Below are 24,555 nucleotides of genomic sequence, written 5' to 3' on the forward strand. Positions count from 1 at the left end.
AATCAGAACTTCAAACAAGTCTAACTTTTTCATTAGTCCTGCCTTTAGTTTTACATGGTGCTTCAAATTCCAGAATCTTACTGAACTTCTGTAGGGGAGAGCTGGAGGGAAGAGAGATGTGGTTTGATTCTCTGAAGTGTTTCCTTCTGCATCAAACTATCATTTTCAATTTCCAAAATTGATTCTGAGTTTGGCCACTTCTGTGCATCTTCAACACTATGGCCTAAGTCAGTAACCATCAATTCTCACCTGCATTACTTAGGTGTTCTAACTAACTACTTCTCCTGCCCCCAAGGGGTCCACAGAACAATTAAGGTGATTAGTTAGATATGTAAAGTATATCATGTCAAGTGCTCTTTTAAACTTCCAATGCCTTCTCATTTCAAGTTGAAAAAAACTCAGATATTTCACATGAGCTACAAGGTCCTGCATACCCTGGACCCTGCCTCTCCCTTCTCAGTGCCCCAGACACAAATGAGCTTCCTCTCTATCCACACAAGAACACCAAGCTCTATGTCAGGGCTGTTACACTTGCTGTTTCATCCTAGTGGAAATCAGCTCTGGACCTTCCTTCTTGTCATTTGGGACTCAGAAAGGTCTCCTGCTCTATGAAGTATTCCCTGCCCACCGGAACCACACTGCCCATTCTGCACTAGCATCCCATCCCCTTTAATCTCTTCACAGAACATATGCCCACTTGAAATTGTCTTGTTCCTTTATTTGTGGATTTGTTTCTTGGGATGTATCAATGACCTAACCATGTGAAATATACATACAGCATTGAGAAGGCAGTGGAGACTTGCAGAGAAGATTTTCACATGCTGGCACTTTTTGTCCTCTGTTTGCTCATCTCTCCTAGCAACTTGGATCAGCCAAGTGCCAGGTGATTTCCACCAAGTCATCCTTCAGATAGGCCTGCAAACAAAACCCCCCAACCCAGCCAGCCAGCTGGAACCCAACAATCAACCCCAAACTCACTCACCAACATCACACAAGGCAACAAGCTCAGAAAAATAAGTTTTGCTTGAAATGTTTTGATACAATTATTAAGAAAAGTGCAGAAAAAACGACCACCTCTCCGTTGACTGACTGAACAACCCAGAAAATAAAGTCAGATTTTAACATTCTGGTTACTTTTAATATATTTAATAAACTCAGATTTTAACATTCTAGTTACCATACTGGCAGAGAACATATTTTCAATACATCAAAGACTCAGAAAGATTATCAATTATTATCTTAGTCTCTACTGACCTAATTGGTCAAAAGGACCTAATTTGGCAAGAAAAGTGGGAAGAGAAGGGGGAAGAGGAAAAGGAGAGAGACTGGAGGGTAATCAAAGCCCAGGGTTCTTTAGAAGTTCAGCAGCGTCCAGAGCTGGCCCACAGGATGGGAGTGTGAGGTAGATTGGGCTCTGGCGACCTCAGCAGGACCTAGTTCCCAGAGCCACTAGAGTGTCCAGTGCATGAAACCTCAGTTTGTGACACAGGAGTTAGCGGTGTCCAAGGATTCCAGGGTCTGGAAGGAAGAACAAACTTTGGAGAATTTGGTAAACACCACAGACCCAGCACGTCCAGCGGCAGCACAGGAGGCACTCTCACGCAAGACTAGGGACCTGCAAATACCCAAAGCTCTGAAATGTAAATATGACCAGTCTCAAAGGATCCCCACGCAGGAGCAGTGGGGTAGAAAGGCATCCCCTGGGCTTAGGGGACGGGGCCACAACCACAGCCAGAAGCCGTGGCGGGATGCTGGAGCCCAGGGCTGAGCGGGGCGGCGCTGTCCGGCGAGGGTGCCTCCACAGGCAGGGGCGGAGCCTCTGGGTCCTGATCTGTGTCTAACGAAAGCCTCCTCTTAGCCCTGGGGGGAGCAGCTGGCTCCTGAGGGCCCTGTTCCCAAGGACGACGACGAGGGCCACATCTTCCAGCTGGGTGGCGATCCGGGGCGGATGGACCTGCGGTCGGCGGCTGGGTCGGGCCGGGCTCGCCGGAGGTGCTGGTGGCCGCAGCCCCGAACTGGGCGGCAGAGCAAGAACCCCGGGCCGGCGAGGGGCGCCGGCACCCAGCACGCACAGGGACTCGGTGGCTGGTCCCAGCGCCCGCGGCTACAGCCCTACGGGGGCGCAGAGCGCGGCGGGGCAGGTGGTGCCTCTGGCCGAGAGCGGCTCCCAGGGACGCGCGGACCTCCCTCCAGGCGTTCAGGACCTGGCTGTCGGGCGCCGTGGGCTGCGTGTGGTCCACCACGGTCCGCTCCTGCCCGCGTTTCCACAGCTCGTAGCGCTCCGGTTGCAGGATGCGCACGAAGGCGTCCATGGAGAAGGCGACCCGGGCCTCCCCGCAGCTGCACTGCGAGGCCGCTTTGCCATAATCGATCCAGCGCGGGCAGGCGAAATTGATGGCCTCCGCGCAGTTGAAGCCATGGTTGAAGCCAGAGTGGTAGCCATAGGGAAAGGTCACGATGAACTCCCCAGCCTCCTGAGTGACCCGATCGAAGGGGATGCCGTTGTCCTTGAGGACCGTGGGCGAGATGAGAGCCACCTTGTGCCGCAGGAAGGCGTCACAGCCCCGCGCGCTGCCCGGGAAAAGCTGCCTGGCCAGGCGTTCCAGGCGCCGGCCGTGCTCCGGGGGCACCGCGTACCAAGTCTTGGGCTCCCCGAAGTGCAGGTAGTTGATGCTGTAAAGGTCCATGTCCTCCGTGTGCCAGGCGAAGGCGGTCTTCCACATGCCGAAGTACAGGTAGGGGGTGTTGACGCCCTCGATGACCACTCCGCACTCCTGCTCCAGCAGGTCCTGAATGGTTCCCAGGTGTCCAAGGTTCCACTGCTCCGTGCTTTGATCGAATAAGGAGCCACTCACATCCGCACCATATACTGGTGAATCATAGAGGCGTGTTTTCCAATATTTTCGCTCCAGGTCCTTAAAATCAAAGTGTGGTGGCGTCCGGTATTTTTCACTATTTGCTAAGTGGTGGTACTCACCCACGGTCATGGCTTTCTTCTTTTTGTGGTATTGAGTAAACACACCTGCCTGCCCAGAAGTCACCTGCTGGAGGGGAGCGGCTATTAAGATGTCATTGATATCATCATAGGTCTGTCTGGCTTTCCAGTCCTTGGGGGGAATGATCTTCGCCACGCCTGCTCGGTGTGCACCTTGGGATTCCATATAAGCAATGTATTTATCGAAATCATTAAACTCTTCTTTGGTTGGATGAAATACCATTATTCTACAACTTGGGTTCTGGGCCCAGTTGGACTTAGACTTCATAGCTTTCATTAATAAGCGGGAAACTCCCAAGTTCTGATGTATGTTCTGGGCAGGTGAGGATGCTGGAAAACACTACTTTTTCAAAAATGGGTTGGAGTATATCAGCAGGAGCCCGCAGTAGACTTTAATGCAATGAGTTGATAATATTTCTTAGGCTTGCTGATTCTCCAGGGGACTCCACGCTGGGCAGAAGCCTTGCTCAGGACTGATGCCGGCTGAGCCTGCAAGTCTGTGATGTCCTTGGTTGACACTTGGCTCTGTCCTCTTGAGATCTAGTGAATCACCCAGCCCTGGCTGGGTATCCCAAAGGCAGTGTCTTCAGGGCAGAATTGAAAGCAAAACCTAAAAAGAAAAAGAATAGAGACAGGTTGAAAACTGATGGTTGGAAATAGTTACAAGGGAACTACAAAGAAAACACCACCATGGACTTTAATTGCATATTCCAATAAAGGCGAAAATTTCATAAGTTTGACAATACAAGAAATGGTGTTGTTGTGAACAATGGAAATTCTTGTACTCTAGTAAGGAGAACGGAAATCATTACATTCACTTTGAAAACCTATTTGGACAGTATCCACTAAAATTGAACTTACCCATGTGCTATGATTCATGCCTAGGATATGTGTATGTCTGTGCAATGAAAGTCAAGTCCAAGAATGTTCAGAACAACGTGATTTCAGTAGCCAAACACTGGAAACAACTCAAATGCCAGTCAACATTAGAATGGATAAGTACATTGTAGTATATTCATACAATGGAATACAATACAGGAATGAGATCAACAAAAACTACATGAAAATAAAAGAATAATTCTATAAACATAATACTGAGCAAAATTATCCGGACTCAAAAGAATACCTATTCTATGCTTCCATTTAGATAAAGATAAAAAGGTACCTATAAGATGACGATATTTTTTGGTACCAACGTAATCTATGTTAGAAGTCAGAGTAGTGGTTACCTTTTTGAAAGAGAGAGGTTGTGAGTGGGGCTGTGAGGAAGTCTCTAGAATAATGTGAATATTCTGTTGTGAACCCAGGGGTACTGGTTACACAGCCATCAGAATGACTCATTGTCATAATTCTTCAAGTTATGATGATTTTCACAAATTTCTATGAAATCAATTTTTTACAATTTATTTAAATTATTTAAATAAATTTAAAATTATAGTTTAGGGTGAAAAGCATTAAAACAGAATGATATCTTTCATTGTACCAAAAGGAAAAAGAAGGGTGATTGAAAATATATGAACTAAACATTCAATTGAAGAAACTATAAAATAGAAGAAGAGAAAGAAGGGGTAGGAGTCAAAAAATAACAAAGAATAAAGACAAAATTAACGAAAGAAAACACATACAAGACAGAACACTGATGACCAAAAATATTCTTGGAAGAAATTAATGATAGCAATACACCATGGGTGTAACTGAGCATAAGAAAGAAGGGGAAAATAAACCACTAGGAATGAAATAGTGCACAAAAGAATTTTTAAAATCTCGAAAGAGAATCTTAGGAGAAACTTGCCAGCAACATTTTCAAAAGACAAGAGAAAAGAATAAATTTCTGGAGAGGAAACATATCCAAAATGGATGCAAGAAACACCAGAAAGCTTGAATAACACCCCAGTATAAGAAGCTGGTTCAAAGTATGACCCCTGAAAGTCCAGGAGGCACATCATTTTGCATGTGAATCTAGAAAACTTTCAAGAAACAGTTAACTCTTATTGTGCAAATTGCTTCAGAGTATAGAAAAAGTTGGAAAGCTACTCAGATGAGGCTATTCTGCTCTCTGATAGCCAAACGAAAAAAGGACAATAAAAAATAAAGCTACAGGCCATTTTTGTTTATAAGCATAGAGGAAAGCATAAAATGGAATGTTATCCAATGAAATGCAGCAAGATAGTAAAAGAATAATACATCATGACCAAATAGAAGGCAAGTATGATTGAACATTGGAAAATTTAATGATATAATTCAGAATATTAACAAAGTAAATGAAAAATATCATCATCTTATAGGTACCAAAAAAGCATTTGATGAAATGGAAAATCCATTCATGATTTTAAAATTCTTACTTGCAAAGCATCAAGAGAAACTTTTTTTTGTAAGATAAAGAATTTCAAGGTAAAAAATAGCAATGATCATTCTTAACAGTGAAACAAAAGTAACATTCTCATTAAAGTTAGGAAAAAGAGATGCATCAGCATGAAAAGCTGCTCAATATCACTAATTATTAGAGAAATGCAAATCAGAACTACAATGAGGTATCACCTCACACCAGTTAGAATAGGCATCATTAGAAAATCTACAAACAACAAATGCTGGAGAGGGTGTGGAGAAAAGGGAACCCTCTTGCACTGTTGGTGGGAATGTAAATAGATAGAGCCACTATGGAGAAGAGTATAGAGTTTCCTTAAGAAGCTAAAAATAGAATTACCTTATGATCCAGCAATCCCACTACTGGGCATATACACAGAGAAAACCATAATTGAAAAACTACATGCACCCCAATGTTCATTGCAGCACTATTTACAATAGCCAGGTCACGGAAGCAACCTCAATGCCCATCGACAGACAAATGGGTAAAGAAGTGGTGGTACATATATACAATAGAATATTACTCAGCCATAAAAAGGAACGAAATTGAGTCATTTGTTGAGACGTGGATGGATCTAGAGACTGTCATACAGAGTGAGGTAAGTCAGAAAGAGAAAAACAAATATCGTATATTAACGCATGTATGTGGAATCTAGAGAAATGGTACAGATGAACCGGTTTGCAGGGCAGAAGTTGAGACACAGATGTAGAGAACAAGCGTATAGACACCAAGGGGGAAAAACCGCGGTGGGGTGTGGGTGGTGGTGTGCTGAATTGGGCGATTGGGATTGACATGTATGCACTGAGGTGTATAAAATTGATGACTAATAAGAACCTGCAGTATAAACAAACAAACAAACAAACAAAAAACAGCTAATACTAAACTTTCTTTGGGTTATTTGTATGGAAATATGTTAATATAAAGGTTTCAGACATTACATGAAATTTCCAGAAATCTTATATCTTCTGGTCTAATGTTATAAGTCATAATTCTAGTTATTACTTTAAAATGTATATCTCAGAAATAACAAAATTTCCTTGTCAATTGCATTATTATGAACTTTCATCCAATCTTTAACCGTGGTCATTTTCAAGTCTTTTGTCCTTTACAGACAGTTCTGGGTGTACTCTGATGCTTTTGCAAAAATGTTCCTATAAAAGGGTTTCATCTTCAAGAAATTCATGGAAAAGACTCTGACAAGTACAGGTTCTGGTAACTGACTATACTGCTGAACTGAATGAATAAGCATGTTCAGAACACTAATGGAAAACTGATGAATTCATAAAAGTGCTAACAAAAGATCAAGATGAAAAAAAAATTAATTAGGTGGGACTGAGTCAACTTATGAGGATGATTTAATTTTTGTGACTTTCTGTTTGAATTAAAAAAAAAAAGAAATCCCACCAGGACTCAGAGGCAAAAAATATACAAATCAATTTCCACTGCAAAGTAAAGGAGTTGTTACAGTGGAGGATTACTGGACTGAATGTCAATATTATGACATAGTATGAGTGAGTTTCGTGTTGGGTAATTGCAATCGTTGCTTTTGTTGTGGTCATCCATTTACAATGCTTGGTGTCAGTTTATTTATCCCTTATAAAAATAAAATACAGTGTGTGTGCGTGAAAAGAAAAAACATATTGAAAACAATGTGAAAAATAAATCTCACCATGTACACTCCACTTTCAACTTGAACTGTGTAGAGCAAATGTAATAGTTATGATTTAGGACAGAAAATATATGTGTACAAATAAGAAAACAAAAAAATAACCAAAGCAAACTATCTCATTAACCCAATTTCAAGTGCTCCCTTATTACTGTTTCCTAATCCTCTTAAGCTCCCCTAATTTCCACCATTCAAATATTCTCTCTCACTTTCCCCTGTCCTCAAACTTCAGGCGCACCTATTCCACCCCACTTAGAATCCTCCGAATGTCTGAAAAGTCCCTGAGTGATCTGGCCCACCATCACCTCTTGACCTCACCCCTTTCTACCCTGCTCCTTGCTCTCTCATTCCAAACACATTCCTGGCTGTGTCTCAAAAAAGGCCGGTATACTCTTGTCTGAGGGTCTTTGCACCCAGGCAACTCTCAAGCCTCAGCCCAAACATCACCTTTTCAGGGAACTCTCCTCTGATTGTCTTGCTTTGGATAAAAGTAGAGACGATTTTCCTTCCAGGAAAACAGGTACTCTCTCAACAAAACAGTTCCAAATGAAACTTGAACTGATGGTCAGTACCCATGTATCTCTTCCAGATATACTCACATCAGCGCCATGGTAACTCCAACATTGCTGATTGCATCACAATGGAATCCAACTGGCTCTTCCAACTGTCTACTAAAAGGCCTCCTTTTTAAAGTTATAAGCCCACAAAACACAGGTATTTTACCTGAAATTTTTCCTTTAAGATTTCTTACAAGAAAATAAATGAGATCTAAATATTAGACAAATTTAAACAAATTGTTGTTTAATTTAGACAAATTATTAAACAAATTTCAGGGTCCTTTTAGGTCCAGAGGGATTTCCCTGGGAAAGCTGCCAGAATGGGAGGAGCTAGCACAGTTGTCAGGGCATTAAACACCACTAGTATTGGGTCAGCACAAGAACCAGGGAGAGGAGAAGAAAACCATGCTACAGAAATCGGTGAGGAAGAGCTCAAATGCCTTTAGAGAACAAAGGCATTTCATCTTCCTCACCCTGTAGTCTCCCCAATAAGACTTCGAAAGATCAGCTTGCCTGCCATTGTTCCAAGTGATAGAAACTCCCCACATCTCCTATGGTCTGCAAGAGGTGCCCGAGGTCCCTATATCTTATCTGGGGTCCATTCAAGACAAGAGGAAGCTGGGGCTGGGGCCCAATCCTCTACCACCCCTCTCCCCAAAGAGGTCAGCACAATTGGGCTCCAACATAAAACATTTCTCCTTTGGATCTGGGATCAGGGACAAAAAAATAGCCAAGGAAGGGCTTGCTCTCTGTGACCCCTGCTGGTAGCTTTTGTAAGAGTGCATCAAAGGAATGTTTGCTGCAGACCCGAAGACTGGTGGCAGGGGCCCTTTGAGTGAGCGGTAGTAGCTCTGTGTACCTCTGCCCTGGAGCCTCATGCACCATGGAACATGCAGAAGGTAGGTAAGGGAGGATTAAAACACTCTTCTCTTTTTCCAACTTTAATGTCAAAGGATCAAAGAAACAATCTCGAGGTTTCTATAGAATTTGTTGGTAATAAATGGTGGGGAGGGGAAGTGGTTGACAATCTAGTTCATCCTTGAGGGAGTGTGACAAATGCAGTTCACTTAGCCTCTAAAGATTGGGTGGAAGTCAAATAATCTCTCTCTTCCTATTCCAGAAACACCTGATGAGCACTCAAGGGTCTTGGGGATAGATTGTTATGAAGGAGAAGCATTGTTCAAACATGACCCTAGATGTTCATCCTAAGATGCCTGAACAATAGGCTAGCCTAGACTCCTTCCATGACTGGAGGGCTATAGCATCCAAAAGGGCCCAAGGTCCCCAGGTGCCTTCTAACGTACAGGGCTGCTGGCATTCCCGGAGAGCTCCTGTAAATGGCTGGCATGATATCTAGGCCGCTTAATTCCCCAAGCAGTCCGAAGCTCCCTTTCCTAATAAGGTTGCGGTCTTCAAAGCCCTATATGAAGGAAGAGCACTGGGGAAGGGGCCTCCACTAGAACAAAACCCTCCTCAACATGGGATGCCTCTCCATGTAGACGCTGAGGAAATGCAGAGCCTATGTGTGCCTTGGTCTTGATGTGTTTCTTGAACTCATATTGTATGACTGTGGAATTTTCCTCCATCGACAAGGGGACCCAAAAGATGGGAAGAAAGCAAATAGTAAGGTTGCATCAGGGTTAGGGTTTTCCAGCCATGTGTATCTCAAGGAGAGAGGAACAAGTGTCTTGATGGATTGGATGGAGGGATAAGAGAGTGATTACAATGATGGACCAGTAAATTTATCCTGGCTAAAAAAGGAAATGAGAACATGAGGGCAATGATGGAGAATGAAACAGTGCTCGATTCATAGGCTAAATGTCTCCATTAGGTGAAATACTTGTATTAGAACCCTAGGAAATGTAAGCTAGCAAGAGAATGGGATGCTTGAAACATAGCTGGTACTATCATTATTCCCATTGTATGGAGGAAGAAACTGAGGTGTAGAAAAATTTATATTTAACTTCATAGCTTGTGTTCTCAATCTCTAGAGTTATTTTTGTGCTTGTCTTATCTTCCATATAAAACTACTTTGAGAGCATTCTCTAGGTCTTGTTCATCATCATATTTTCCAAGGGATCTTGGTACTCTAGATGGTGCACACTCCAAACATTTTTATTAGAAAAATAAGTTACTAAAATCATTTGGCGCACACTGCAGCCTCTCTCCTTTGGTTACACCCCATCTTTCTCCCTACTCTCCTATCTCAGGGGAAGAGAAGGTACTCCCCCTCTCCAGAGCTAATCTTGCCATTTAAACTCGTTAAATTGACACCTCCCATGCATTCCAAAACTATGGTCAATTAAATGATCACTATCACCTCTGTAAAGACTTAAATCATCAGTCATCAGTCTGTTTCCTGATTGAAGCTACATCCTTTCTCTTACCTTCCTTTCAATACCGAACATGTCAAAACATAAACAAAAAAATCTACGTTTACAAAACCATTTCCTCATCTCTCTCATCTTCTGATTCTGACCCCACTTCTGCACTGAAATTGATCTCTGTCAATCATCACATTGTCTCCCAAGTGCGCCTCCATGGGTTACACTTTATCTCTCTACATCATTGATTCATGGAACACCTCCTTCCTCCTCAAATGTCTCTGACCTCTAGGGTACTGATAGTCTTCTCCGGTTCTTTTCTTTCTCCTTGGTTCCACTTCTTTTTCCACTATACAAATGCAGTCTTATTTCAAAGCTCAATTCTCATCTCTCTTTTAACTCTTTTTATTTCTCCCTTTCAATCTCCTTTTTCTGTTCATGGCTTTCTTTAGTATCACACTCTCTCTCTTTAAAGATAATATTTATTGCCATAGCTTTCTCTAATAGCACTGACTTTCTCCTGCGCTTCTGATTTGCTTTTCCTTCTTGACTGGCCACTGATCCCCTGAAAATCAACTTGTTTAGTACAAATTGATCATCTCTCTCCTGAAATTAACTTCGTCCTTTAGAAATCTTTTTTTCTAACGATGGGAGTACAGTATCCTAGTTACCGTTGGCTATTACATCTCCCTCTCCCTAGACATACAGTCGGTGATGTCATGGGATCCCACGACAGTCTACTGTGAGGCCCCAGGGACATCTGTATACCCCAGGGAGGCTTCCTGTGCTCTCCTTCCTTATATAAGGAGGCAAGTATCCAGCTTGCCTTCCTCTCCTCCTTATAGCTGTCACCACTCAAGCTAGACCCTGAGGATCTACAAGTACCCATCACCTGTATCATGTGATAATCTCCCCATCTCACCCTAATTTTTAATCTTAAAAATTCTTCTACAATGATTTTATTTAAAACTATATAAATATATAATCAAATTTTTCATTCTATATGAAAACTTCCTCTAAAGAAATGAAAAGAGAAGAGTGAAACAATTTAGAAGGAAAATTAATGTCAAAAATTTAAATGCTATGCTAAGGGTCTTTCCCCTAATGAACCCTAAAATGCTGATTATGAATATCACACAGGCCCTCATTTCTTTTTTTTTTTCTTTCTTTATTCTTTTTTTTTTTAAACATATTTATTGAAGTATAATTGCTTTACAATGGTGTGTTAGTTTCTGCTTTATAACAAAGTAAATCAGTTATACATACACATATGTTCCCATATCTCTTCCCTCTTGCATCTCCCTCCCTCCCACCCTCCCTATACCACCCCTCTAGGTGGTCACAAAGCACCGAGCTGATCTCCCTGTGCTATGCGGCTGCTGCCCACTAGCTATCTATTTTACATTTGGTAGTCTATATATGTCCATGCCATTCTCTCACCCTGTCACATCTCACCCCACCCCCTCCCCATATCCTCAAGTCCATTCTCTAGTAGGTCTGTGTCTTTATTCCCGTCTTGCCACTAGGTTCTTCATGACCTTTTTTTTTTTTTCCCTTACATTCCATATATATGTGTTAGCATACAGTATTTGTTTTTCTGTTTCTGACTTACTTCACTCTGTATGACAGACTCTAACTCCATCCACCTCACTACAAATAACTCCATTTTATTTCTTTTTATGGCTGAGTAATATTCCATTGTATATATGTGCCACATCTTCTTTATCCATTCATCTGATGATGGACACTTAGGTTGCTTCCATGTCCTGGCTATTGTAAATAGAGCTGCAATGAACATATTGGTACATGACTCTTTTTGAATTATGGTTTTCTCAGGGTATATGCCCAGTAGTGGGATTGCTGGGTCGTATGGTAGTTCTATTTCTAGTTTTTTAAGCAATCTCCATACTGTTCTCCACAGTGGCTGTATCAATTTACATTCCCACCAACAGTGCAACAGTGTTCCCTTTTATCCACACCCTCTCTAGCATTTATTGTTTCTAGATTTTTTGATGATGGCCATTGTGACCGGTGTGAGATGATATCTCATTGTAGTTTTGATTTGCATTTCTCTAATGATTAATGATGTTGAGCATTCTTTCATGTGTCTGTTGGCAATCTGTATATCTTCTTTGGAGAAATGTCTATTTAGGTTTTCTGCCCATATTTGGATTGGGCTGTTTGTTTTTTTGTTATTGAGCTGCATGAGCTGCTTATAAATCTTGGAGATTAATCCTTTGTCAGAGGTCCTCATTTCTTATTGAATTCTTAATAAACAACTAAAACAAGCCTTGAGTTGAGTATTTGTTTTTGTTTTTGTTTTTGTTGGCTTTGCCACGTGGCATGTGGGATCTTCGTTCCCTGACTAGGGATCAAACCCGTCCCTCTGCAGTGGAAGCACAGAGTCCTAACCACTGGACTGCCAGGGAAGTCCCCTATATTTGTTTTATAAACTAAATGATTTCCTTTTTACATTTCTAAGGATCCTAGGAGGTATGCGGCCGGGCTACCATCTATATAAAATAAATAATCTAGATACACATTAGTCTTCAGATATTGAGCATCCAAAGGAAACACTCTGATTTTGTAAGTGTAACTCTGTGCTCAAATCAAAACTCAGAATTTGCCGGGTACAATTACGGTGAACCTTCAGTGCTCCAGGCAAATGTCTTCTCTATGGGTCTCAGATGGTTGCTTTTACTGTGAAACTGCCTACATGTTTCTTTCAATTGGAGCCACAGGTACTAGTTGAGAATAAGTACCCTTACATTTCAGTTACTCTTCCATTTTACCCTTATTCTTGGTATCCCCAGTAACACAGAAATTCTTCCTCTAAGGAAACTTGACAATTCTGACAATTGAAGAAAAGTATTTTTATCAGAATGATTAGACTTGATGGATTTCTGGAAATTAGGAGTCTTTCAAAAATAATTCCTTGGGCTTCCCTGGTGGCGCAGTGGTTGAGAGTCTGCCTGCCAAGGCAGAGGACACGGGTTCAAGCCCTGGCCTGGGAAGATCCCACATGCCGCGGAGCGACTGGGCCCGTGAGCCACAATTACTGAGCCTGCGCGTCTGGAGCCTGTGCTCCGCAACAAGAGAGGCCGCGATAGTGAGAGGCCCGCGCACCGCGATGAAGAGTGGCCCCCACTTGCCATAACTAGAGAAAGCCCTCGCACAGAAACGAAGACCCAACACAGCCATAAATAAAAAAATAAATAAATAAATTTTAAAAAATAATAATAATAATAATTCCTTTAAGCTTTCCTGGTGTGTGTGTGTGTGTGTGTGTGTGTGTGTGTGTGTCTGTGTTTTAAACTGGGGAAGGTAAGAAGTGAAGTAAGTGTAATAAGTCCTCTCACTGTGGCCATTGTCCCGATTGCTTATTGTACAGATTGCTCAGCAATTTCAGGACAGCAGGAAAGCCTTCTTGTCTTTCATGCTCGGTGCATATTTCAAAGCTATTCTTTCAAATGAGGATTGTTGACAGAATGCCTCAGACGTTAGCCATTGTTTCTGCTGACAGCCAATATCTAAATGCTGTGTTTAATAAATTTCTTCTCACGTTAGAAAGTCTACTTACCGTTTATTGAAAATAATTATAACCATCATATTTGATGGCTAAATAAATTCTATTGGATGGAGATACGTGACACAACTTTCCCCCTATTATTGGACAGTTATTTTGTTTTTTACTTTTCCACAAGTATTACTAATCCCTTAAAAATATCCTATATTTCAGTACCTAGATCAGTATATTTGGTAACATATTAGTTAAATAATGAAATTCCTTGGATTAGATAACTAGAAATGGAATTACTGCATTGCAAGATTTAAACATTTAAAATCCTTAACATGTATTTCCAAAACTTTCCAGAAACATATCACTTTACATCCTCACCATTAACGTTACTCTGAAAAAATATCTTTAATAATTTGGTAAGAAAATTATTGTGAAAAATTTTGGTGAAAAAGTGTAGCTCCAGGTTTAATCTATACTTCTTAGATTACAACTAAGATTGACTTGTTTTTCTTCAATGAATGCTAGCCATTTGTATTGCTTCATATCCTTTGCCCATTTTTCTCTAATATGGTTCTAGTGTTTTTTCTCATCTACTTACATGAACATTTTATGTATTATGTGAGTATTCTGCATATTTTATACAGTATATGAACATTTTACTTGCTCATGTGAATATTTTCCATATTAAACCCTGTGTTTAATCTGTTCATAGATTTTTCCCAGTTTACCATTTCTTTAATTTATATTTAATTTTAATTTTAAATGTTTTTCGTATATATATATCCGTTTAATATATTAAAATGTTGAGTCGGTCTTTTCCTTTGTAATACCTTTCATGGCCTTTATGTTTAGAAAGTGAGAAAGTTATTTTCCCATCCAGAGACAGATAAATATTAACTTATGGGGATTTTCCTTTTTATAGGTTAATTGTTCTTTTAATTTTGATTTTAATTATACCTTTAATTCTAACTGGGGTTTTGGGTTTGTTTTATTAACTTTTTTATTGTTTTGTGAGTATGGTACGAGGAATAAGGGAGATGTAAATATGATTCCTAGTCCTAGTGTGCTGTGTTCCTCTCTAATAGTTTATAAGAGCTTTTCTTTGTCCCAGTGCTCTTAAATTTTTTCCGTCTCAAAATTCTGGTTCTTTAGTTTTATGAAAGCTTTTTAGTTACTTCTTTGACAGCTTCCTCTAGTTTTTCCCTCTGTACATTAACTCCTGTATTTGGATATCAGACCTCATGGACCGGACCTCCAATTTTTGTGTCTTTTCTTCTTCCAATTTTATATCCCTTTATGACTGTGCTTTACCTTCTGAAATTTTTTCTTATCTTTGTCTTGTAAACCTGCTTCTATTGTCTTTTTCATTTCTCCTATCAAACTTCTAATTTTTAACAGCTCATTTCTGTCCCCTTAGCTTTTTCAAGTGTATATAGCTTCCTTCCCTGCCCCCCACCATTGTCTTATTTTTGTTTCACAGGTGCACTTCTTTCATCTCTCAGAAAATACTAAAACCCGGACCCATATTGAGAAAGCAAGCTTCATGTAATAATCCTTATGCCTAAAATTGCCATTGCAATCTAGTATTTCTGTTGTGTTCTATTTTGTTCCCCTTTAAAAAATACGCTGCTGGTACCCCATAAAGTTGTGTCTATGACCCACGAATCGCTCATGTCCTGCAGTTTGGAAAGATATATTCTATAAATCATGTTGAGGCTTTTGATCTTTCAATGGTGGAGACACAATCACATTTGCTTTCTGGGCAGAAATGGGCAGACTGGAGTGGCCCAGAATGAATGAAGAAAAACATGTATAAAGATCCAGATGAGAGATGGTAGCTTGGAGTGGGGTGGTGGTTGAGCCAGAAGAAGAGTGCCTACTAGGGTGCCTTCACTCACATCTTATTATTTAATCTTATTTCCTCAGTGTGCCACGTGGGGAACTGGACCAGAGCATTCAGATGCTTGTCCAAGATGGCATAATCAGTGAGTCCTGAGCCAGATTTGAGGCAGGCCCGTCTGCTTCCTAGGCCTGGCCTTTCCTCTAATCAAAGCAAATCCATGAGGTGAGCCTATAAAATAGGAGAGAAATTGTCAGAAGAGCACATTCTGGAGCCTAATAACCAATTCCTTGGAGGCTTCAATACCTGAAAAGTTTGACTACGTTTGGCCTCTGAAATGAAACCTAAATTTATTTCTTAATTAAAAAAAAAAAAACAAGACACATACAGTGTGATGTCACAGTAACAACTAGACTTGGAGTCCCCTTTTTTTTTTTTTTTTTTTTTAAATTTATTTATTAACTGAGTGATTTTTGGGTGTGTTGGGTCTTCGTTTCTCTGCGAGGGCCTTCTCTAGTTGTAGCAAGCGGGGGCCACTCTTCATCGCGGTGCGCGGGCCTCTCACTATCGCGGCCTCTCTTGTTGCGGAGCACAGGCTCCAGACGCGCAGGCTCAGTAGTTGTGGCTCACGGGCCCAGTTGCTCCGCGGCATGTGGGATCTTCCCAGACCAGGGCTCGAACCCGTGTCCCCTGCATCGGCAGGCGGATTCTCAACCACTGCGCCACCAGGGAAGCCCCTGGAGTCCCCTTTGATCTGGAGTTGATGACCCTGGTCACGAGGTACTTGTCCCTCAGGCAGGTCATCCTTACCCTTGTACACCTCTGTCATGTCCTCCATGGGAGGCTGTGAGGATTATGGTTTTCATGGGATTTTTTAATATTTATCTTACTATCTGGGATTATACATGTTCCCCAATGTCGATTCATGTTGTCAACTCTAAACACAATTAAACAAGTAGAAATCAATCCCTCTCTTTCTCATGTTCTTTATACATGCTCTATTATGCTACTTGTCATGTAAGGGTATTAATCATTCCTCTGTCTGTCTTCTCTACTAGATCTTGTACTTCAGGAAACAGGGTGGTCCCTTCTTAGTCTCTGGGTCCCATTGGCTACCACAGCATCTGGAATAATAGATGTCAAATTTGAGGATTCTTTTGTGTTTGAAAAGATGCAGAATATAAAAATAAATTTTCAGTTTTTATGAGTAAAGCATTTATATGATTTTTATTCACTGTTTTTCAAACTTTCTTGATCCCTGCCCCCCCTTTGATAAGCATAACTATCTCTGCCACTACTCTCCCACCTCCTTCGGCAAATTCTAGTTTTTCCCCAGAATCCTGTCAGTGACCAACACGCACATAGCACAGAACATTTGCACATCCCACAGCCAGGGCGATATTGTCTACTTTAGATCCTTTTAGTTTATAGTACAGACAAGAGAGTTTCTTTTTGTTTCCCTGCTTTCCAAAGATAAGTTATATGATGATACTGAGTTTGCTTTTGCAAATTACAAAGGTCCTCACCCCAAGATTGTAGAACACAATATGTCATGGGAGTACCTTGATCTAATCAAAGTTTTTACTGACAGCTCATTCCAGGGGAAGCCTGTCTTTTACAGCATCTTTATGAGCGATAATTCACTGTCTCCATTTGATCACCTCTGGTCCCTTTTCTTTGCCACTGATGCTCTTCTCCTGGGGACGAGGTTTCAAACCGGATCCTCTTAGGCCTCTGCACTCACACCCATGCCAATCCAACATCTGTCGGTAGCTGTCAGCAAAGACCTGAAGGGGAAGAATAATGGCTGATGTGGAATAAAATGACACTCTACTTGGATTTCAGTGGTTTGGTTGATTCTGTTCCAAGCTGTTTGAAGACATGAGTCAAAATCGACCCTTCTCCAGCCCTGCAGTCCTCATCTCTCATACCCAGTTTTTCATCCCTTCATCCTCGCCAATCCATTCTGCTGCTGGAGTGACTTCCTAAAATAAATCTGATGACATCATCCTACTCTTACAGCCCGTCAATCGCTCTCCATTTGCCTTAGGATGAAACCCTGCTCCCTACCTGACCCCCAAAACCACTGAGATCTGATCCCTCCCTCTTGGGCCTCACCTGTGGCCTGTGCCACCTGGCCGTCTATGCTCTGAGCAGTACTATTCAACTTCTTGCAGTTTCTACCACAGACAGCGCTCTCTCGTGTCCCTGAGACTTTGCATCATAAAATACTTACCTTGGCCTGGAATTCTCACCATGTATTCCCATCCCTTCATCTCTTTCATTGAGCTTTTTTTTTTTTCTTTTTCTTAAACACAATCCAGCTAAACATTAGTTCCTCAAGTATCCATCTTCCTAACAAGCATGTCCTCACTCACCACTTGCCCTCCTCCTGCTCTACGTGAGCTTAAGGGCCCTTTCTGATTGTGCCTTTTCTTTTTTGCAGCTTGTGGGATCTTAGTTCCCTGACCAGGGATCGAACCCAGTCCCCCTACAGTGGAAGCATGGAGTCCTAATCACTGGACCACAAGGGAATTCCCTGATTGTTCATACTAATCACAGTATTTCCCCTGTACCTAATTGCTACCTTCCTCCTCAGACATAAACATAGTGCCTGCTGTACAGTAAGTATTCAATACAGTGAGTAAATAAATGAATAAAAGAAAGGGAAAAAATCCCTTCCATGAAATTTCATTTGGAGTCTCATGGCTCTAGTTCATTCATTCATTTTCAAAATGTTTTAAAAACATCTACCATTAGCACTGGCTAGATGCCGAGTGTTCAGGGAGGAACAAGGTTAGACTTGGTCCCTGCTCTCATGCCAGCACCTCGCAGGGCTCCATGGGTAACCAGAAAAGAAAGCAGAAGTCAACTGATGCTCTGCCTTAGACCGGGAAGGGCAACGCTGGGGAACTTTCACGCCACGAGTGAGTTCTGTAACGTAGATTTCATGCTGTGTCACCTCTAGCCCAGGGCAAGACAGATACAGAACTTTGTACCACAGAACTTGAAGTAGTAGGGAAGACAGACAGACAGACCAGACAAAGGAGTTCCGATACAGTGTGAGAAGTGCTCTTTAAGAGAGCTATGTGCTATGAGGGCAGAGAAGGGTCGCTGAAGCTAATCTAGGGAGAAGTAGCTCTGGAAAGACAGTAGCAATGGGGTAAAATCATACTGAATGATGAGATATGTTGAAACCGTGGCTTGTAAACTGCAATAATGATTCAATTTCTAGGTCCCTGAAGCTACTTCTTAGTCACTCCTCTCTGTTGATTGTCAAACACTTGTATGAAATTGACAGGTAAGGAGGAATTAACCCTATTTGGATTATGAGGAGAGGCAAGGAGGCTGAGGAGTAGCTCCTATTTGGGTGAGGATGCCTGATTTATTTTCCTAATCATGACTAAACCTAAGAAAGCATACCAGGCTCAACCCTCAAGTGAGAAGCAGAAGGCCTCAGAGTCCAAAGTGGTGGTTGACACCCAAGCCCACAGGAGGCTGAATCACGCTCTCCTGAAACTGTGGACAGAACTGTCTTCTTTCTAGCAAAGCTACACCTTGGATGGTGTCTAGAAGTAACGCTAGACAACTGCAGGCCTCATAGAAGGAGCCATGTGTCCACAGGCACACTCTCACCCCATGAGCTTGCACTAAAACAGACACATGGTCCATAGAACTCCTGAGCACTTCCGGATTGCTCAGCTTTGGGATATTGGTCCAGATGTTAGGGGACAACTGCAGACAGGAATAACTTTGAGTCTCCTCATGCAGAGAAACATTTAAAATAACTTTTCTGAAACTTTTTTTTTTGGCTTTCCTTATCTGCAGGGAGAAGAGTGTGGTGGTTATGAGCTGGGCCCTGGAGTTCGACTGTCTGGGTGCAAATGCTGTGTGATCCTGGGTGCATTGTGAAACCTCCCTATGCCTCGGTTTTCTCATCTACAAAATGAGGATAAGGATAGAACCTACCTCCTACAGTTCTTTTAATTATGACAACATGCATTAATATACCATGTTTCATTGATTCTAAGACATGCATTTTTCACATTTTAACATGTCTGAACTTGAGGTGCAACTTACAGTCAATAGCATAGCATAGTTTAGTTGCCTCAGTGATATGAAAAATAATGGTGTAGCTTATAATCAGTGGCATCTTAGATGTGATGAAATTCAGGATACAAAGAGCTTAGAACACTACATAGCACATAAACTGCACTAAATGAATAGTTAATAGACGATATAGATATAAGATGTAGATAGCTCTTCTAACGTCACCAGAGCCAACCTATATAGCTCATTTTTAAACAAATGTCCAATATCACAATGGCAAATGATAACATGACTGACCCATTTCCCAGGAAAGAGAGAAGCTGCTCTTCATACTTGGCCTGGAGTTGGTGGAAGCATCTGGTACCCATCCCTTTATCTTAGCCAAGATCTCAGAAAGGTGATAGAACTGAGACCCACTGAGATGTGGATACCTTGGACAAGTAAAAATTTGATGCCTCTTTAGATCAACATTCTTTTCCTAATCATTTATTAGAGCGACTGGTACTCTGAGACCCAGCAGAGAAGTAGGATCTTAAAGTCACTGAGTATTTGAGGCCCTTGTCTTTGCTTTATTAATCTGCTCCACATGGACCCAGGGCCCAACAATGAGGGCATCTGTTACAGATCTAATATTAGCAACAAACACAAGTCACGTCCTCTTGCATAAAGAAAATAATGAGGGAGAAACATTCGGTCACTAGCGGAGACGTGGCCCCATTAAACAAGGGGCTGTGTCTAACGCTGGGGCTGTCTGTCATTCAGGGAGGGCACAAAAGAGGGGAGGGAGAAGATTGGAGAGTGTAAACCGTCCTTTCTTTCCTTCCGTTCTGCTGTCCTAGGGAAATACGACTGCCCTGCACAAGTCCTACCATATCTGGCCCCAGGTCAGGCAGAGAGGTCCCCTGTCCCCCTAGGAGGACATCCAGAGGTCTTAGGTGGTGAGTGTCAGAAACAGCCATGCTTAGGCCTCTGGAAGGTGTGCCTTCAGCAGAGGGGCTACCAAACTAACAAGTCATTGGATTAAAAACCCTTGGCCATGTGGCTTAGGGGATGCCAGGTGTCTCCCCTTTTCTAGCAGCTCCAAAGGTCCAGCGAGATCATTTGGATTAGCCTCCATGGCTTGTGGAATCTCTGCAATCCCAATGGGCTGTTTAGAACAGGGGGCAAGTCTGAGCTGAGGAAATGTTTTATTTGCCTATCAGAACTTGGAAGTTTTTTGTTAACTAGCTGTCAACATTTACATTTTTTTTCCCCATAAAACCCCAAGTTGTTAGCTTCTCTGGAAAATTCAGAAAATGACAACCCCATGACGCTCATTCCCACAAAACAATAGTAGCCTGGCCCCCAGGAGAGTCCTTGGCCTTACGATGGGGCATGAGCCATCCTCCTCACAGCAACAGTCACTTAGATAACCAGCCTGAGCTGGGTGGGAAAGGGAATTTTCTACCAGGGGTCAAGGGTCTCGCAGGAAAGGTCAGCAGGCTCTGGGTGCTGTGAGCAGTGGGCAGGAGTGGATGAAGGAAGGAGATGAACCCCATTTCAAGGAAATACAAACTCCCAGCGCCCAAAAGCCAAGCCCCAGGTACACGGGCCTGACAGAGAGACTGCCAGCCAGCCCAGCCTGGACACTGTGACCCGCAACCAGAGAAACAGACATTGGCCAAGAAGCCTGCACAGAGCCTTGTCATGTGTCCACAGTTGGAATGAAGACGGGGAATGGCAGGGGCGGGAGAGAAGAATGTGTTCTCTCCATGTCCCTCCATCCTTCCACCGGGCCTGACGAGAAAAAATACAAACCCTCTCACTGGCACTTGCTGAAGAAACTAAGCTCCCATCCATCCCTGCAGACTAACTCTCCATGGACCAGAAGATAGATGGGTGGGCGTCAACCATGACTGCACAACAGTTTTAGCATTTGTACTGCAGCCAATGGAGCTGCAATTTTGAGGTGGTGAGAGGTTGGGGGGAGGGTCTACACAGCAGTGTGTTTCAAATGTGATTCCAGTGGGTTGAGGACCAGCGCACTGGAGCGGTGCCTCTCCACCTTGAACATGCCCCTGACTCACCTGGGATCTAGTTTCAAATGCAGATTCTGAGTCGTAGGTCTGCGGCCGAAGCCTGAGCTCCTGAACTTCACCAAAGTCAAAGGCGATGTCCGTGCTGTGGATCTTGTCCACGCTTTGGGTGATAAGAAGCTACAGCCTTTTCCAAGAGGCACAGGAAAAGATGTTCAACATCGCTAATTATTAGAGAAATGCAAATCAAAACTGCAGTGAGATATGACATCACACCAGTCAGAAAGTCTATCATCAAAAAATCCACAAGTAATAAATGCTGGAGAGGGTGTGGAGAAAAGGGAATTCTCCTACACTGTTGGTGGGAAAGTAAATTGGTATAGCCACTGTGGAGAACAGTATGGAGGTTCCTTAAAAAACTAAAAATAGAGCTCCCCTCTGATCCCACAATCACAGTACTGGGCATATATCCGGAGAAAAACATGGTCTGAAAGGATACATGCACCCCAATGTTCATTGCAACACAGTTTACAATAGCCAAGACATGGAAGCAACCTAAATGTCCATCGACAGGGGCATTGCTAAAGAAGATGTGGTAAATATATACAATGGAATATTACTCAGCCATTAAAAAGAATGAAATAATGCCATTTGCAGCAACATGGGTGGACGTAGAGATTATCATACTGAGTGAAGTAAGTCAGACAAAGACAAGTATTGTATGATATCGCTTATATGTGGGATCTAAAAATAATGTTACATAGGAACATATTTACAAAACAGAAACAGACTCACTTAGACTTAGACTTAGAGAACAAACTTACGGTTACCGGCGGGAAGGTGGGAAGGGATATTTAGGGAGTTTGGGATTAACATGTACACACTGCTATATTTAAAATGGATAACCAACAAGCACTTAATTGCATAGCACAGGGAACTCTGCTCAATATTACCTAACAACCTAAATGGGAAAAGAATTTGAAAAAGAATAGATACAGGTATATGTATAACTGAATCACTTTGCTGTGCACCTGAAACTAACACAACATTGTTAATCACTTATACTCCAATATAAAATAAAAATTTTAAAAAAAAGAAGAAGAAGCTATAGCCTTTTCTTTTGTCATTCTCCTTTCAACACTTTAGCAGGGACAACCCCAAGTCTGTCACCTCTATGTCTGAAAGTAATAATAGTAATGAATAATATTATTAAAGTAATACAAAAGAAGTAATAATAATAACTTCAATAATAGCTAGACTTTGTTGTGTGCTTCTTGTCGAACACTGTGCTGAAATCACACTTTTTTAAACAAAATCTTCAACTAGATGTGAAATAATAGCTGTTTTTACCTCAAGCTGGTTACTACTCTAAGTCTCTTACTTATATGAAGTAAGTTGAGCTTCACAACCATCCTGTTGCTGTGAGTACTGTTATTATCATGTCCAGAAGCAGCCCGCCGATGTCACACAGTTTTATGAGCGCAGCCCTGGTGTTTGGACACAGGGTGTGTGCTGGGCCCCGCTGGCTCTCCCAGGAGCAGGGGCCTAGGAGTGCTGAGTCACTTGCCCGTCACCCTAGCAAAAGGCAGGGCTGGGCTTCCAATCTCCATCTGGCCGACTCTACAGACTGAGCTCTTGGAAAGAAAAGTGAACAATGTTTACAAATTGGGAGTCACGGTTCTTGGCACATTGTAGACCCTCATAATATGGCAAACACGTTTCCTGTCTCTAGCCTACTTGTTTTTACCTTTCTCCTAGAGTAGCCAGTGTGAACTGTAGACAAGCAGTTACAGGGGTGTCTTTATCCATTTGGGCTGCTAGCACAAGGTACCATAAACTGGGGGGATTGAACAACAGTTTTTTTTCACAGTTCTGGAGGCAGGAAGTCCAAGCCTAGGGTGCCAGCATGGTCAGCTTCTTGGTGAGGGTTCTCTTCCTGCTTTACAGACAGCCACCTTCTTGCTGCATCCTCACATGGTGAAGAGAATAATCATCTCTCTTTTTAGAAGGGCATTAATCTCATTCATGAGGGCTCCACCCTCATGATCTAAAGACTTCCCAATGGCCCCACCTGCAAATCCCTAATCGGAGATTAAGGTGTCAACATACGAATTTTAGGAGGACACATTCGGTCCATAGCAAGGGGGGAGAGAGTGGGAAATCGGAATGAAACACAAGAAATGGAATTGAAATGCCCGGGCTCCCTAAAGGAGCCAAGGAATGTCAATGTCATGGGCGGAGGAAGGGAGGGATTTCACAGTAAGCCACACTCATTCCTAGAGTGAAGGAGCCAGTGGGGACATTCAAAGCCAGTCCCATCCCCCTGCAGCCCTGGTAAGAAAGGAATGCCTGGGGCAGCCATCATTCTCCCAAAAAGCTGACCTGTGCCCATTTGTCAGGTACGATTGAGAAAAGTGAACAAGAGAGCTGCCATGAGCCCAAGAACAGACTGAAACACGTCTGAGAGCCCCAAGAGGCTTTGGCCCTGAACTTGAGGCTGACTGATCCCAGTAAAAGATAACTTCTTCAGAGGCTCTAAAAGCAGCAGTTTGGGGGAGAGCTTGGCTATGGTTATGGTAGCTGGGAAGAAGCTGTGGCGTGGTGAAACTGCCTAATTGCCTGTCTGTCTCCAAGCAGGTCATAAACTTCGTATTATGTTCCCTTAGCATGTAGTACTAGACTGGCACGGTGAGGGGGCTTAACAATATTTGTTGCGTCAATGAATGAAGGTCTCATGCTAGAATAAGAGAAACAGAGTTTATTCTCTGGCTCTGTAAGTTATTTCAACCCCCACCTTAGAACTGGATATCTTATTTCAAAAGACATTTAACATGGAAGCAATTATACTATAATAGGAATTATTTATTTATTTTAGGTGTTTTTATGATGCTAGCTCTTGTTTCATTTCTATTGGTGGTTTCAAGTCATTCACTTAGTCGACAATTTTCATTGAGTCCTCACTGAACAGAGAAAGCCAAGAAAGGTAATTATCAACTGTATTTTTTTTTTTTTTTTTTTTTATAAATTTATTTATTTATTTATTTTGGCTGCGTTGGGTCTTTGTTGCTGCGCATGGGCTTTCTCTGGTTGTGGCGAGCGGGGGCTACTCTTCGTTGCGGTGCGCAGGCTTCTTGTTGCAGTGGCTTCTCTTGTTGTGGAGCATGGGCTCTAGGCGCACGGGCTTCAGTAGTTGCAGCACGTGGGCTCAGTAGTTGTGGCTCGC

The 24,555-nt window shown here is 42.3% G+C and overlaps 1 pseudogene across 1 annotated transcript; it reads right to left on the reverse strand.

The window, feature by feature from the left end:
* Positions 1–1,610: 1,610 nt before the first annotated feature.
* On the reverse strand, positions 1,611–3,563 carry LOC309605293 (lysine-specific demethylase 4D pseudogene; annotated as a pseudogene). Its single transcript has one exon. The product of its transcript is annotated as a lysine-specific demethylase 4D pseudogene (transcript).
* Between the last annotated feature and the right edge of the window lie 20,992 nt (positions 3,564–24,555).

Source organism: Balaenoptera borealis, assembly GCF_965194805.1.
Source record: "Balaenoptera borealis genome assembly, chromosome: 11".
In the NCBI taxonomy this organism is placed as follows: domain Eukaryota; kingdom Metazoa; phylum Chordata; class Mammalia; order Artiodactyla; family Balaenopteridae; genus Balaenoptera; species Balaenoptera borealis.